Raw genomic sequence first — 16,787 nt, forward strand, 5'->3', positions numbered from 1 at the left:
TTTCTTGAGGTTGTGTCAGTAATGTTCCACATATGTTTTTGTTATGGGATCTCTCCTGGTATTTAAGAAGAGAGATCGCTAGTGGTTTACTAATTTATTTGTACCATCTATGAGATGATAAAAGAGTTCCTGATAAAAGATTTTTGAGGGAAATTGTGTTCTTATTATACTTTTATGTCCTTAATAATTTATTATATAAAATGAATATTAGCATGAAGAGAGCATCTTGGAATTCTGTAGATTTGCCCATGATCAAAAAATTATAAAGAAAAAAAAAAACTTATCTGTAAGACTGTACTTAATTTTTAAAGAGATTATTATGATTATAAAGAGGACATACACTTAAAATTGTCTGTGCTTTCTTTGTATTTGTTTTGCTTTTTTAAAACAACACTGGCTATAACTGAGTGTGACTAATTTAAGTAGATTCTGTCTAAATTCTTAACGCATCTTTGGCCCATACAAGGAAATTCTTGACATTTTAGTCCTTACAGACTCTGGGGATAGCTAATAGAATTGTCTCCCTAGGTCCATACATTATCAGGAATATATCTGCACATGAAAATTAACAAGTCAATCTACATGCTTAATGAGACTCTGAAAAAAATTTCTTATCTGTGGACCCCAGGTTAAGAATCTCTTTCTTAGAAGACTGCCTAAATACTGAAACATATTTTAATTATACAGGTAATTAGAGAATCAATGCCTAAACTGAAAATCATCAAATATTCAGGTGACTTTTAACCCTTTCTGCATTCAGCTAATTAGCATTTGTAGACTACATTTAGATTACTTGCAGCCACATAGTTTTATGATGAGCTGATCAAATAATGAACTGAATAGAATTTATAATTCTTTGCATACTTTCTCATCTGATAACTACCATATGGATTCTAGACTTAAGGTAATTCAGTATTTTCCATTAACAAATGTGGTAAATCTATAATAATTAACTACTGAAGTTCCTGTGCACAGAAGTAGATTCCCAGATAAGTACTGGCAAAAGTAACATCACACCCAACCCATACCATTTTACCTAGGAGTAGTAATAACTGAATTCTTTATATCATAAAGACTATACTTAATATAGCTGGAGTGTGACTATTGAGGTTGATGTATACTGTACAAGATAAGACTTGCAAACCCTGTTATGTGTTGAAATAGGTAACTCTTGGAAAATATAGCTAAATAACTGGAAATGTTTAATGATTTAAGCCTTACACTCTAAAAGGGAAAATTTATTCCCTGTGTTTGTAGAGAATGAAAGAATATTGGGTAGGGGTTGAGTGTTAAGGAAGGTAAGGGATATCTTAAATGTATTCAAAGAAAGGAGTTTTGAAGGAAATGTAAAATTTACCCCAATCTTATTAGTAGTCTTGGAGAATTTGACCAAAAGGGTAAAGGAGATCTTTGGTTGAAAACTTGTTTTATTTTGTCATTCTTTTAGTTCAGACTTATTTTGGTGCTTTAGTTTGTTATGAACTTTAGTACTATTGTGGAACAATTAATAAATAACTCTTAATAGACAACTGTGGTGAACTTCTGTTTACATTACCAATCTAGGAAAAAGATGAGTAATCTTCATGTTTATATATTAAATCTTTTCTTTAGTAGCTCATGAGATTACACAGCTTTCATTGATTGGTGAGAATTTTAACTCTTCTTTACCAACACAGTCAAAATTATTGTTATATGTGATCAAATGAATATGTGCAGAATTTAGGAATTAAGACCAAAGCTCTGAATCTTCATCCCCCATTCACCAAAATGAATTTACAAGTACAGTGTATAAAGGCACGTTGTGTTATGACAGGAAAAGTGTGAGTAATTGTCAAGAGTTGGAAAGCCTTAATTATTTTTAAGTTTTGCCTTAGTAAGTGTTTCTCAGTTTTAACTGGTGACTAGTTCATTTGTGTATTCCACCGCAGGTAAGAATCTTGTTTTAGAAGCATTATCTATTAGAAAGTTTTAAATGAGAACTAAGTTTTCGTCTTGAGTTTGGCATAAATGCAGTTTTTTAAGTCTGAAAGTAACATTTTCAGATTTGATTTTTAAGAGTGAATTGCAAAATTGACAAGATCAGCAGTATAACCATTTTGTTTGGTTGTGCATAAAAAACTAGGCTCTTCCTACAAGGAAGCCAAATGCAAACATTTGAGAGATAGAGTTCCTTCTTTGGGTTGGATAATGAGAACTGTAAATGAGTATCATTGTGGGTCTCCATGAATAGACAACCCATGACCTTAATCAGTTTAGTGGTGGAGCTGCAAAGTCTTTCTGAGACTTGCAGTTTCTTAGTGGCCCCAAACAAAAATGATTAGTATAGATTAGAAAACTGAGGTGAGACCTAAAGTTTTCATCTTACAAGTAATCAGCAATAAAAACTTTAAAAAATGTTTGCATTTAGTACCAAATATGAAAATTTTTCCTCTTTTTTCTTTTTTTTTAAACTTTTTTTTTTATTGGTTGCTCAAAACTTTACAATCATCTTGACATATAATACATTTGATTCAAATGGGGTATGAATTCTTATTTTTACTACGTGTACAAATTGCAGGGTCACATTGGTTATACTCACATTTATACATACTGCCATACTAGTGTCTACATGAGACAATTGATCGAGGGGCTGTTCTGTCTATGGAGTGATCAACTTTGCTGCCTAGATACTCAGCCTTGTGGGGTATACACCTTCTATATGAGACAGTGCAATAAGTGCTTGTTTATAGTCCTTAAGAAAGAAAATGAAAGCAAAATAAGGTTCATAGAACCTCATAAATGCATTAAAATTTTAAAAAATTGGTCTTGTATTGCTTTCCACTTTTGTTCATAGTAGCCTTTCAAAGAACATCTTAGCATCATCTTACTATGTTAAAGATTATATTGTTTGCAAGATAAATTATCTGGGAATTTTAATTTAGATACGGAGGACAGCTGCAGAAATCCCAAATGTTTAATTATTTTATGAAGTCCACTAAAATATTCTATACCCAGTCATATTTGGAATAGTTGACTATTTTTGAGTGTGTGTGTGAGCAAATTTATGTTGGTAATTTAATCTCTTAAAGACTTGGTTTAAAAGTTTTACAAAGGTAATCCAAAACCATTACACTCTAGCTATTTAAATTGCCTCTTATTTTTAGTAAGCAAAAAATTAGGTTATGGCTTCACTTAACATAGATCAGGATTTATCTGAAGAACTATAAAAATCTGATATTGGAAAAGGCATAAAAAACAAGCTATTAAAACTGTTGAGACAGATTTGTCTTTGAAAGGGAAGGAAGGACTATTGTGAAAGGACAGAGTAAAAGACCAAGGAGATGAATTTATTAATAGATATATTTATTGTGGACTTCTTAAAAGACCTTCAGGGCTGGGATTATGGCTCAGCGGTAGAGCGCTCGCCTAGCATGTGCTGGGCCCTGGGTTCGATCCTCAGCACCGCATAAAAATAAATGAATGGAATAAAGGTATTGTGTCCAATTACACCTAAAAAGATAAATATTTAAAAAAAAAAAGACCTTCAAGTTTGAATTAGGTACATTTGCAAGACTGGTACTAATGGTAAACTGATAATGAATTCCTGTGAGTTACTGCTGCTGAATCATAGGAATGTATTTAAAGGCAAAATTACAGTGTGATGTGGGAAGATTTCTAGGGTGGCCTGGTAGAACATTACGATTTTTCATTTTGTTCACTGTGATTTTATTAAATCTCTAAGATTGAGATTTGAAAAGGAGAGGGAAGGATTGCTAATGAAGGTAATAGTATTTTAACAATGTTGGTGTATTTGTCATATTAAGGAGAAAAGGTAGTGCTTAGGAGATGATAAAAAAGAATGTCTTGCTTAATAGATTGTTTCTAACAAGAACATTTAAATTTGCTTTCTGAAACCTGAAATTTTGAATTAACTGTAATTCAGTATGGTTGATTATCATAATTTTAAAAAATTATCATAAACAACTGATTTATAATACAAGGGAAAAGGTAATGTTTTTATTCTTAGCTAAGTATTAAGTAATAAAGAATTATAATGAAAATATTTTTGCTTTTAAATCCTTCATTTCATTTACATATGGAATTGTCTTATAAACCATGCAAGTAAAATTTATAGAATTTGTTATATAATCATGAAATAATTTCAGAGCTTCACATGACATTTAATGGTGGAAATTATTTTTCTGGTTTCCAAAGCAAAAAAGAATAAACATATATCTTGTCATAAGAAATGATCACCCTGGATTACATTCAATTATTCACCCAACTGAATCAATACTCCATATGGAACTAAAATACAAAAATATTTTGAACAGTCTGAAAGTACTGTTTGTTAAAAATGTTCAGTACTGAAATATCAGTTGGAAGTTGGGCAGCTGAATGTGAGAGCATAAATTCAAAATATATATAGAACTGCCTTTCATAAATCAGTTCGCAGTTTTGCTTATAAGCCATATAGATATAGTGTTTAGATGAACAAATTTATTCTTAATAACTTCCTCTCCTCATGTACTTGCTTTTTAATAATAGTTTCAGAACACAAATTACTAGGAGCTGAATATATATTTTTAAAAAAAGATTTTCAGATGGAATACTACCAAGAGCAGATGGTGGGGACATTGCTAGGCAGTAAATAAGATTAATGCATGTAGAGCTATTAAGGTTTTAAAGAGAAAAAGAAGAAGTTTATCCTATCAATAGGAAGCAAACCACAGCCTGAACCTGACTTGACTTGTTTTGAAAAACACTTATTTCTGATAAATATGCTTAGAAAACTTCGTGGAACAGATGTGTATTTTTATTTCTGATAAGTGTGCTTAGAAAATTGAACTTCAAAGAATAGATATGTATTTTTAATTCTTTGTTCATATATGGAATAAATAATACCTGCTCTGTGTTTCAAGAAAAGCCACTTTAAATCTTATAGGAGGCTTTCAAAGATTGGGCAGCAACCATTTGTTTGGGTTTAAAGTGAAATGTAAGTCAAAAAAACTTGATTTTGGAGAAAACAGTTTTTTCATTTGGTAAAATAATGCATTTTTAGAAATGTTTAAAGATGAAAATTAAATATTTTGAAGATATTAATAAGTAAATGGTTCCATTGTGGGCACACTGAATTATCTGTTAAAAATTGTCATTTTAGTGTAATTTGAATAGTGTGGACAATTAAGTTGTAAACTTCGTTTATATTTCAGAAATTATTATTCCTTTTTGCCATTCATTTTATGAAGCTATCAGATTAGCTGAAGCTTATTAATAGCTGGAGTTTACAAATGAACCTAAGGTCTTTTGCTTTGTTTGCGGTACTAGGGATTAAACTGGGTAGCTCTACCACTGAGCTATATCCCTCGTCTTTTTTATTTTTTATTTTGAGGTAGGTCTTTACTAAGTTGCCCAGGCTGGCCTTAAACTTGTGATTCTCCTGCCTCAGCCCCCTGAGTCATTGGAATTACAGGCATGTTCCACCATGCCCAGCCTGTAAATAAGTTTTAATCATATTATATTTTATAAATACAGTGTCATTTTATTTTAAATTAGATATAGATGAAGACATTTTGGAAATTTTTGCTTTAGTTTCACTTTGCCGATGTGATTTAAAATTGCCTTTTGTAGCCAGGCATGATGGCACATACCTGTAATCCCAGCAGCTCAGGAGACTGAGACAGGAGGATCATAAGTTCAAAGCCAGCCTCAGCCACTTAATGAGGCCGTAAACAATTTAGTGAGACCTTGCCTCAAAAAATAAATAAGTAGGGGCTGGGGGTGTGACTCAAGCAGTAGTGCGCTCGCCTGGCATGCCTGCGGCCTGGGTTCAATCCTCAGCACCACATACAAAGAAAGATGTTGTGTTCGCCGAAAACTAAAAAATAAATATTAAAAAACTTTCTTTCTCTCTCTCTCTCTCTCTTTTTAAATAAATAAATAAATAAATAAATAAGTAAACAAACAAGTAAATAAAATAAAAAATGGGCTGGGGATATGGGCCAGTCGTTAAGCACCCTTGGGTTCCATCCCTGGTACCAAAATAATAGTAGTAATAATAAAAACAACAACAAATAAAATTGCCTTTTGTAATAAAAACAAATTGAGCATTTTACTGTTAGCAGACTCTTGAAAACAAACAATTTATAAGTTGATTGTGAATGATGTTCAGTGCTTCTCTTGACTTTGGTCTCAGTTATATTATCCAAATTGAAAGTGGGTAGACAACTGCCTAATTTTGAACTTGGAATGTATTCTTCCCTTCATTTAGCTATTTTAATCTCATAATTTTCAGCAGTTCATAATCTACCAGCTACTAAATTTCGAGGTTGTGTAGGCAGGTGGCATAGTAAGTAATGTTGGAATAGTATTGTGGAAAAGCTTTTGATGATCTATTGAAATCTGATATATTAGCCATTAGTATGCTTTATTACTCACATGGTAATCAGAAATTAAGCTAAACATTTTAATATTTCATTATTATTACTCCCAAACAATACCAAAATGTACATAGATGATCATTGTATTATGAAAAATATGCCAGGTAGTTGTGGTTGTTTAGTACTGCACTGCTCACGTTCTTCATTCTATGAAGTTTTCTGTGTTGCTCATCAGCCTTAGAAGGTGAAAGGAGAACAATACAAAGAGGGCATGTACTTTATAAAAGAGCAACTCATCAGTTTTGTACTTTGCAGCCCTGATTCCCTTCTTGGTATGAAGGTGTTTAGTCTTACCCACGTGCACTCTGGCCCAGGGCTTGGCTAGGAAAGGCACACTTGTATGTCTGACATGCAGAGTCCCAGCCCCACCTCGGCACTAAATCAGACTGTATTCTAGTGCTCTTGAGAAGCACTGTCTTAGAACTCTGTTTCAGTATTTTTCCCCTTGGGTTTTCTTTCTCATATCCTTACCAAAATCCATCCAAATCCTATAGGTTCTTGATTCGAATTTCACTGATTTGGTTTTATAAATTTGATAAACTGAGCAGTGTGCCCACTATGTGCCACATATCATTCTAGGCAATAAAGGTGAAAATAGAACAAAACAAAGTACCCTTAAATGCCAGTAGCAGAGCTGGGCAAAAAAATGCATCTTATGCTGGGAAGAGGGGGAAGGGCTAAGTGCTAGGAAGAAAACTAAAGGGACCAGAAAGTGATAGTGAGATACATGCTCTTTTCAGTTAGGGAAGTCTTGAAAGGGTAACGTTGGAGCAAAGGCCCAAAGGAGGTAGGAAAGCAAATCTGGGAAAGAGATTTTAGGGAGCTAGCTAACAATATTATATTTAAAAAATCACTGATTATAAATACTTTTGTATGTCAGTTGCATGTCACTTGTGTGCTATAGGTGGGAAGAACAGGCTCAGGGAGGGAAGTGCTTTTGGGTATTACTGGTAGAAGGGGGGCCCCTTGGTGATTCCAGATCTCTACTGTGCGTGCTTGCTTCATAGGTCTTTGCTTTAGGCAAAGATCCATGCAGAAATCTTTAGTTGGGCCTAACTTAAAATCTTGGTTCTGTTATTGAACAGAAATAAAAGTACTTCATCTTTCTGCACTTGAATTTCCTCAGCTTAAAAGTGATGCCTGTAGCACCCACTGTTTAGGGCTAAGTAGCATAACAGTGTTCAAAGATGTTACAGTTGGTAGAAAGTCCACCCATCCCAGGGAGTGCATGTGCACTTTAACAAGAGTCTTGTGGAAGTAAAGACACCAAAAGAATGACTCCAAACCATGGTTCTCATCTGGGGACAATTTTCCCCCCAGGGGACACTGGACAGTATCTGGAGATATTTTTCATTGCAACCTGGAACTAATTGTGTGCTATTGGCATCTAATGGGGGGAGAGCAGGAATTTTGCTAAACATCCTACAGCACCCAGATCAGCCCCTTCCAGCAAGGAATTACCCAGTCCAGAATGTCAGTAGTGTTGAAATGAGAAACTGCTCTGAATGGTGTGTCACTATTGAAATAGGGAACAGATGGAGAGACCTTTTGAAATATTTAAATAATTTGACCAGTCATTACTGAAGAAATGAATAGAAAGCTCACAAGTGATTAAAGGTGGGGGTATTTTTTAGTGAAAAACTTTCCTAGAAAAACTCTTTGGGCCTACCCAATTCAATTATTAATTTTTAAGTTTATTTATTAATGACTTACTGTTTCTTAGACTGTAAAATGAAATTCACTGATGGACAGAGGCATCTGTAGGTTTTATACAAACCCCTAACCTGGTGTATTCTAGGTGATTTCTGGCTCACTAATTACATTGATAGATTTAGGATTATTATGTGGTATTTAGAATTTGATATCAACCTGTTATTTGTAATAGGAACAAATCTATTTGAGTTAACTAAAACTCTCTATTTCATGTTTACAGTTAACATTTAAAAATATTAATTAGGGCCAGGTATGGTGGTATACACCTATAATCTTAGCTACTTTGGAGGTTAAGGTAGGAGGATCACAAATTGGAGGCCAATCCAGGCAAGTTAGGGAGTCCCCATCTCAAAAAGGGCTAGGAACGTAGTTCAGTGGTAGAAACTTGCCTAATGTGGGCAAGGCCCTGCGTTCAATTTCCAGTGCCTCAAAATAAATAAATTAGGCAAGGTAGAGAGAGGTACATAATCTTTTATTCCAAGATTCTTCCTTTCTTTAAAAAAAGAATCTTCTCCCTTAAGAACAAGTCTTATATAGCTGGGCACAGTGGCACATGCCTGGAATCCCAGTGGCTTGGGAGGCTGAGGCAGTAGGATCATGAGTTCAAAGACAGTCTCAGTAAAAGCCAGGTGCTAAGCAACTCAGACCCTGTCTCTAAATAAAATACAAAATAGGACTGGGGATGTGGCTCATCAAAAAGAACAAGTCTTATATTGTAGATATTATTTGCCATTGCAATTGTGGCCAAATTGAGGAGCAATTACGCTTCTTGTTAGTAGCAGCTACTGATTCAGGTAGATGGAGGGGCTCTAGTGTATTACGACTTTAGAAGTAGTTTATATGTGACTAGAAACTCTAGTCCATAATTTAGAATGTCTGATTTTGGAGTTGCATAAGTCAAAAGAGCCCCCTGATTATTGGAAGCCCTGTAATACTGGGATAGAGGTACTAATACACAAAGTATAATTTCTGAAGAACTCTGGGTGGCTTATGACAGTTCCATAGGCTGCTTGTAGGGGTTCAGTATTATCATTTGTTGAACATCTATTTTGTTTCATTTTTTTTTTTTCTGGCTTTGCCTCATTTAATTCTCCTGACAAACTGTGAGGCAGGATAATATGAATCATTTCACAGATGAACAAATTAGATTAGGAAACTTTCTCCAGAGAAATACCAGAAATGGTTGAGCTGCAATGCAAATGTAGTCTTGGCTTTAGATCCCTTTTATTTTCTGCTGTACTCACTGTTCAGCCAATACCAAGCTGCCCCACAGTGGTATAGCGGAGCCCAAGCCTAGGGGTCAAGAGTTTTAAATCCTTCTCTTGACTCCAAGACTTTTGAGCTATGTGGATTCTGAGAAATATGCTGAGCCTTTCTTGGTTTTATCTTCCATAAATGCAAAGTGGGCATAAAAATGCTTGCCTACATGGTTCTCAGGACTGCCATGACTATCAGCAGAGAACAGGGAAATGCTCTGTAATAGGTAAAGGCCTTGATTCCAAGCTATCCTGCAAAAAAAAAAAAAAAAAAAAAGAAGAAGAAGAAGAAGAAGAAGAAAGTTGGTGTGGGATAACATGCATAGAATAGAATGTGTTTATTTCTACTGTTTTTTTTAAAAAAAACAAACAGATGCTTCCTAAGACCTATTTGGGATTCTCTGGCTAGGCAGTGTTAATGCTGTTGCACTCTGCAATTCTGGGTTTATTTTATTTTATTTTTGGTGTGTGGGGGGGTGATGAATGCTAAGAAAGTTTTGTTTTTGCAGAAAGCAAATTTTATAATATCAAAAGTAGATTATTTTCTGGGGCTGAGGCTCAGCGGTAAAACACTTGTGTGGCATGTGTGAGGCACTGGGTTTTATTCTCAGCACCATGATTGAATAAATGTTTAAAAAAAGGTCTATCAACAACTATAAAAATTTTATTTAAATAGATTATTTTCTGTCTCTATGATGTTCAGATTATTTTTGTAGTTTCCATTGGAAAGAGTAATGTAAGGAAAGTTAGCGTTAACATTATCACCTTCCTCATTTTGTTTCCCCAAAACATGATAATTTATAGAAATACTTAATACTTCTTTTTATGTTGTTACAGCATTATTCTTGCTTAATATATATTAATAGATAAATAAAAGGGAATATAATTTTCTCAAATATAATTTTTTAAAAATTCTCTACTGCTTCATTTATAATCTGTCTGGGAATCCTTTTTGTTTAACCATTTAGCCCAGTTAACTTCTTCTGAAAAATACATTAAAAGGAAAACAAAGTGTTCTGCTTGTATTTGGGATTTGACTTCAATATTCTGCCTCTAATGAATATCAAACATAAAGCATGTAATTTAAGTGAGTTAGATACTTTGAAACACATGTCAGTATTTTGTTAGAGTTATCTCATTAAGGTGGAATTCTTACTTTTTAAAATTTTTAATGATTTGGTCGTTTTTAGAAAAAAAAGATATCTAAGATTAATATAAACTGTGCAAGGTGGTGCATGTCTATAATCTCAGCTATTGGGAGGCTGAAGCAGGAAGATTGCAAGTTAGAGGCCACTTTGGGCAATTTATAGACCTTGTCTCAAAATTGAAAAGGGCTGAAGATGCAGTTCAGTGGTAGATCATTTGCCTAGCATGTGTAAAGCTCTGGGTTCAATTCCCAGTACTGCCAAAATAATAATATCTTAGTTATATGTAACAGATTTGTTTCATTGTTGAGAACTAACATTTTAACTTGTTGACATTTACTTATTAGTGTTTTTCAGCAGATTTAATGGCATAAACTTTTTTTTTTTTTCAATAATGGCAGTGCATGAGGAATGGGCCTCATGCAAACATTCTACCACTGAGCTATATCCCAGTCCCCAAAATTGCAAAAGGGTGATTTTCTTTCTTTTTTTTTTTTAAGGGTGATTTTCTGTATTTGCCTCTTTAAACAATTTGTCATAAAAGAATAAGCACATAAGCATTTAAAATAGTTCATGTTTTAGATATTTGGTACTATTGAATAGATCTTAATAACCAGACATGTTGTAGACACACACCATTGATCAAGAGTTGATTGATTCCTGCTGGTGATAGTAAAATTTTAAATCACCTTGCCAGTAGACCAATATTTCCTTTACACGTAAAGAACAGTGAGTAGGAAAGGTTAGTGAAAGACTTAATGTGATTTGGGATTTGACTTCAGTATTCAAATGTAACCACACATCCCTACCCCTGCCCAATGCTGGGGGTCGGACTCAGAGCTTCCTGCAAGCTGTACTGCTCTATAGGCAAGCACTCTACTACTGAGCTACATCCCAGCCCAAAACTAATTCCACCTTTAACATTTTGTTTTTTAAAACACAGCACATAATTCTGAGTGTTGGGCGCTGCTAGCTGCTAGTAATGGAGTGAATGAAGCCTCAGACATGGCTCTTCCTCTCAGAGAGTTGAACCAAAGTCTGACAAAGAAGGGACCTTAAGCAGGGTGTCAAGTGGAGAAAGAAATGAGGGTGCTGTGGGTGTGGATGGTCAGGAATTTACCCTACTTTAGAAATCATGGAGACTTGAGCGGTACAAAGGAGTTAGGCAGGCAAAGAATGATCATAAAGAAAACAAGGGCCAAGACTGAGAGTGACCATGACAGTGGAGTTAGCGGTACCAAGTGGAAAGAGCAGCCATGGATATGCCAGGCAGTGGGACAGGACAACATTGAGACATGGAGCATTGGATATTAAGGTGGTGTCTGAGCTCGAGTAGAAGGGGACAGAGGCAAAGAAAATTTCTTAGGGGTGTTTAGAACAGTTTTGAAATGAGATGTGGAAGCTGGAAGGAGAGGAGGTCGCATTCAGCATGGAATGCCTCCTTCCAGAGGGCGAGCAGGTCAGGAGCTGAGGAGGACCAGGCTGCCACTGTGAGAGAAGGGGCTGAATGGTGCGCAGCAGAATCAAGCTGGAGATAGGGTGGCCAAGAAAATGTGGGGCACAATGGAGGATTGCTGGTCACTTGGATTGGAGGGTATTCAGAAAGATGGTGGGATGTGGGGAGGAGAGGAGCCCATTTTTAAAATGTTCCTCTTAGGAAATGGCTAGGCAGCACGTAGATGTCAACCAAGAGGAGTGATGGAGGGGTACAGCTAATGCCCTGAGGTTTATAGAAACTCGATTTTATAAGAGTAAAAAAGGAGGTCTGTGAGATGGGGAGGACACTGTTCCCGTCCTGCCCCAAACCCTGGTCTGTCTGAATTCTCCCCATTTGAGTTTGTTGACAAATTCTATTGGTTGACCTCCAGAATTTATTTCCAGTCAGTTCTCTTAATTTCCACTGTCACCAGTGAGGTCCAAACCACATTATCTCAAGTTCAGACAGTTTTAACTCCTCTTTTGATTTTGATTTTTGTCATTATACCATCCATTTCCCTCTAGAATGGTTCATACACTGTCACTTACCTGGTTTTAACACCAGCCTGCTTCAGTGGCTTCCTCCCCCTCTTGGAATAAAACCCCCATTTCCCGTGTGGCCTGTATAGCCACTCTTGCCAGCTCTCTCTGATTGCACCCTACTCTCCCGACACATGGCTTCCTCTGCTCCTACAAGAAAGCAAGCCCAGTGCCACCTCAAAACATTGCATCTGTCTCTGTTGTTCATTGTGATTTTCCTGGAGCTTTGCACATCACCTGGCACTTGGATGGTCCTCAGTTCACATGTGTCAAATGTGGGGAAGAACAGCCTCATCTTGAGAGGACTGTGGGAAGAGGAGGTTGGAGGTAATGCCAGGATGCTGAGGTTGCAGGAGAGTTTGACTATGGAATAGGAGTTCCAGAGGACTCCAAAGGAAGGCTTTAAATGGGGAAGAGGAGTGAGACCAGGAGAGTGGACACAGAGGATTTGAGGTTTGAAGTGGTAACCAGCTGTTTAATTCAAACTAGGTCCTAATAGATCAGGATTTAATGTGGCAATACGACCAACACTCGTGTGATTTGGGGCAAATCAAAACTTCTGAAGATTTATGGTTGGGTTAGGAAATAACTATAGAATTCTATAGTTAGTTTTCATACTTTCCAGAAACACTTGATTTGGGAATTTGATTTTTCATTAGAGAATGGGAAAGAATGGTTTATTGTTGATTTTATTGAAACTTTGAATTTTTTTCCCACGACCACACAGTAAAAACAACAATAATAATACATTTACACCAGCTATAATACAAATCATAAATTGAAAATTTGTTATGCAAAATGTCATTTTTGTTATTGTCCTCCAATGTGATTAATTCTCTTTTAATTTTGAAAAGTGCTGAAAAACAATTTATAAAACAATTTATAGAAATTGTTTTATAAAACAACTTATAAACTGGATGCAGTGGTGCACACATGTAATTCCAGTGGCTCAGGTGGCTAAGGCAGGAGGATCAAAGTTAGCCTCAGCAATTTAGCAAGGCTCCAAGCAACTTAGTAAGACCCTATCTCAAAATGAAAAATTAAATGGTCTGGGGATATGGCCCAGTGGTTAAGCACCCCTGTGTTCCATCCCCCGTACCAAAAACAAAACACAATTGATAACTGGAAAAACACTGTTGTAGGAGTTGAAGAAGATATTTGCTCTGAACCAGAGGAGGGCTTCCATGTCTCTCTTGGCTTTGTCCCTTCCAAAGGCAAAGAGATGGAAAGGAAGAAGCTCCTGTTAGCAGCTCCTAGTCTTTATATCAATACTTATTAGGACAGGTGCTTAATAATTTTGAATGAAAAAACAAAAAAATTCAAAAGTCCTCTTCCCATTTCCTTTTGCATGCTCTGTTTCCAATGTCAGATAATTGTACAGGGCAATGAAATAGAGAATAAATGATGAATTTTTATGTTTACCTTTCTGCATTCATAATTTTCTTTATTTGAGGGAAACATCTCTTGTCACCAGATGCCATAAGTAGGACTTCAATAGCAAAGATGCAGGGCAATTAAAAGCTAATTTAAATTATTCTAAAGAAAGGCAACTTTTAATCATCATCATGAACTATCCAGAAATTATGGGACATTTAGAAGGAAAAGTATCTTAAGTTCTAGTCCTTTTGTAGTCCATAGCTTAACAATATGAGCTAAGATGTTGAAGATAAAACTCCTGTACTTAATGAGGATTTAGTAGCATTTTATGTTTGTGTGTGTGTGTGTGTCATGTTCATTAAGAAGTTGGAAGATATGAAGAGAGAGAAAGATATCTAGCACCCAGACAGCAATTGGACAGTTCATTTTATTTCCTGGCACTTTCCCCTAGATATACATATTTTTGTCCTTTCATTAATTCTCTATGTATTTTTTTAATCCTACTTCTTAATTCTTTGGTTTCCCATTTCTGGTTGTTGCTTCTTCATAGTTGTGATAGTGAAGTATATAACACTCTCACTACTTTTGTTCTTCATGCCTCTGACTATTTTGGTATGATAAGGTCTCTAAGTAAAATATAATACTAGGTTAAGGGAATTTTTTTTTTTTTTTGTACTTAGGATAGAATCCAGGGTCTCTTGTATGCTTGAGAAGCCCTCTACTACTGAGCTATATCCACAGTCCTTTTTAAATTTTATTTTAAGTCAGGGCCTCCCTAAATTGTGCAGGCTTACCTTAAACTTGTGATCCTCCTGCCTCAGCCTCCTGAGTAGCTGGGATTACAGGCCTATGTCACCCTACCATGCCCAGTGTATTTTTTAAGTTTTTGCTTATCAATATATTCTAATTTGTCTACAATGCATAAAATATAAAGCCTTTAAAAAAAGATGGCCTAATTCATAACGTGTATTATCAAAAACAAAAGCTATTGATGTATATTAATACATGGTTGCTTTACTTTGAATATTACTGATTTAAAGTAAGCTACTATAAGCAAAGTGTTTTTAAACTCACTGTCATCATTTAATTGGAATATTATCACTCCATTTAAGATGAATATAAAATTTAAATTAACTTCCATGTTTGTTGATAAGTCTTTTGTGAATGTGCTAATATGAAATATGCTTCCCTTGCTTGGTTCACATTGTTAGTTACTGAGATGTTGCTCTTCCTGAACAGATTAATCCAGTTTCATTGGTGACGCATCCCATTTTTTTTTTTAATTAAGGAAAAATTTAAAAGGTTGAATTGGGTTGTTTACATGAATATTAAGGAGAACACTAGAAATTCATTTTAAAGTCATATATGATCTGTGTCTTGAATCGATGTAATCATTTTACATTCTTTAAATCTGTTGTCTTTACTGTTGACTTCAGGGGTGATTGAGTCCTCTGCATCCTTGTAGCTTTGGGTAATGAGCACATCTGGCATTGTACTCTGGTCTGTAGGTACTGAAGCCACAGTATCACATTTGTTTATTTTTGATACAGTGTTTAGTATTCATTAGTTACCAAAAGATTGCACTTAAATGTTACATACACAGAAAATGTGCTCAGACAAAGAGAATATATCCAGTGCTTGGTGAAATGTAATTGGAATAGAGATCTCCATGGAATTGAGAAAAAGGGCAGTTTGCTTAGATCCTCAAGCATTCTTTTTCTGGATACCTTTCTAGAAAATCTAAAATGTGTATTATTTTCATAAAGATGGTTTTTGCTGAACTCCATAGCCACTGCTGACTGCATTTTAGTAAGTAGAAGCCTCAGATTGTAAAGCAATTGAATAAAGCCCCCCCGCCCGCCCCTCCCGTGTAGTCTCTGGGGCATTTCCTTTCCTCTTTCCCTGGTTAGTCCAGACTCCATGATGGCTGGGAGGGCTGCATGGCCAGCTCGAAGAGGCCCATCGACTCCCAAGTCTCGTGTGGCGAGATTTGTGGCAGGGCTGCTGTTGTTTCCTAGGGGCTTTGTAATTTGGTCTTTGCATCTTCTTAATTTCCTTGAGTGAGAGTTACCTATGATTCTTGCCATGGTTGTTTCATACTTTATTTTTTCCTGTTAAATTTATTTAATATAATTGGTACAGAGTTTGACCCTTTAGGGAACAGAAAACAGGAAACATTAGAAAAAAAAATGACTGTGTATCAGGGTAGTCTGTGTGGGGCAGATGTTGGAAGTGATGTCAAGAACAGCAGGCCTGGGCTGGGGATGTGGCTCAAGCGGTAGCACGCTCGCCTGGCAAGCGTGTGGCCGGGGTTCGATCCTCAGCACCACATACAAACAAAGATGTTGTGTCCGCTGAAAACTAAAAAATAAACATTAAAAAAAAAAAAAAAAAAAAAAAGAACAGCAGGCCTGTAATCCCAGCAGCTCCAGAGGCTGAGGCAAGAGGATCGAGAGTTCAAAGCCAGCCTCAGCAATGATGAGGCACTAAGCAACTCAGTGAGAACCTGTCTTTAAATAAAATACAAAATAGATCTGGGGATGTGGCTCAGTGGTTGAGTGCTCCTGAGTTCAGTCCCCGGTACGCCCCCTGACCCCCCAAGTAAGTAATATAGAACTGGAGATGTAGCTCAGTGATAAAGGATCTCTGGGTTCAATCCCCAGCATACACAAAAAAGCGTAAATAACCAGAAACTTAGTTACTTGTTAAATTGAATGTCTTACAGATGGTGCTGTAGTGAGAATCTTACTGTTTAATACCTTAGTTTTTATTTTTATTTATTTATTTATTTTTGTGCTACTGGAGATTGAACCCACAAGGGTGCTTTACCACTGAGTCACATCCCCAATGCTTTTTTATTT

At 35.8% G+C, this 16,787-nt stretch overlaps 1 protein-coding gene across 3 annotated transcripts in view; it reads left to right on the forward strand.

Annotated features, from left to right (window-relative positions):
• Positions 1–16,787, forward strand: part of Znf281 (zinc finger protein 281) — a 141,177-nt gene that overhangs the window by 96,908 nt on the left and 27,482 nt on the right. The gene's annotated exons all lie outside the window — the stretch shown is intronic.

Source organism: Marmota monax, unplaced genomic scaffold (genome assembly GCF_021218885.2).
Source record: "Marmota monax isolate L192 unplaced genomic scaffold, Marmota_monax_Labrador192_F-V1.1 WCK01_AAM20220418_F8-fsc00099, whole genome shotgun sequence".
Classification (NCBI taxonomy): Eukaryota; Metazoa; Chordata; class Mammalia; order Rodentia; family Sciuridae; genus Marmota; species Marmota monax.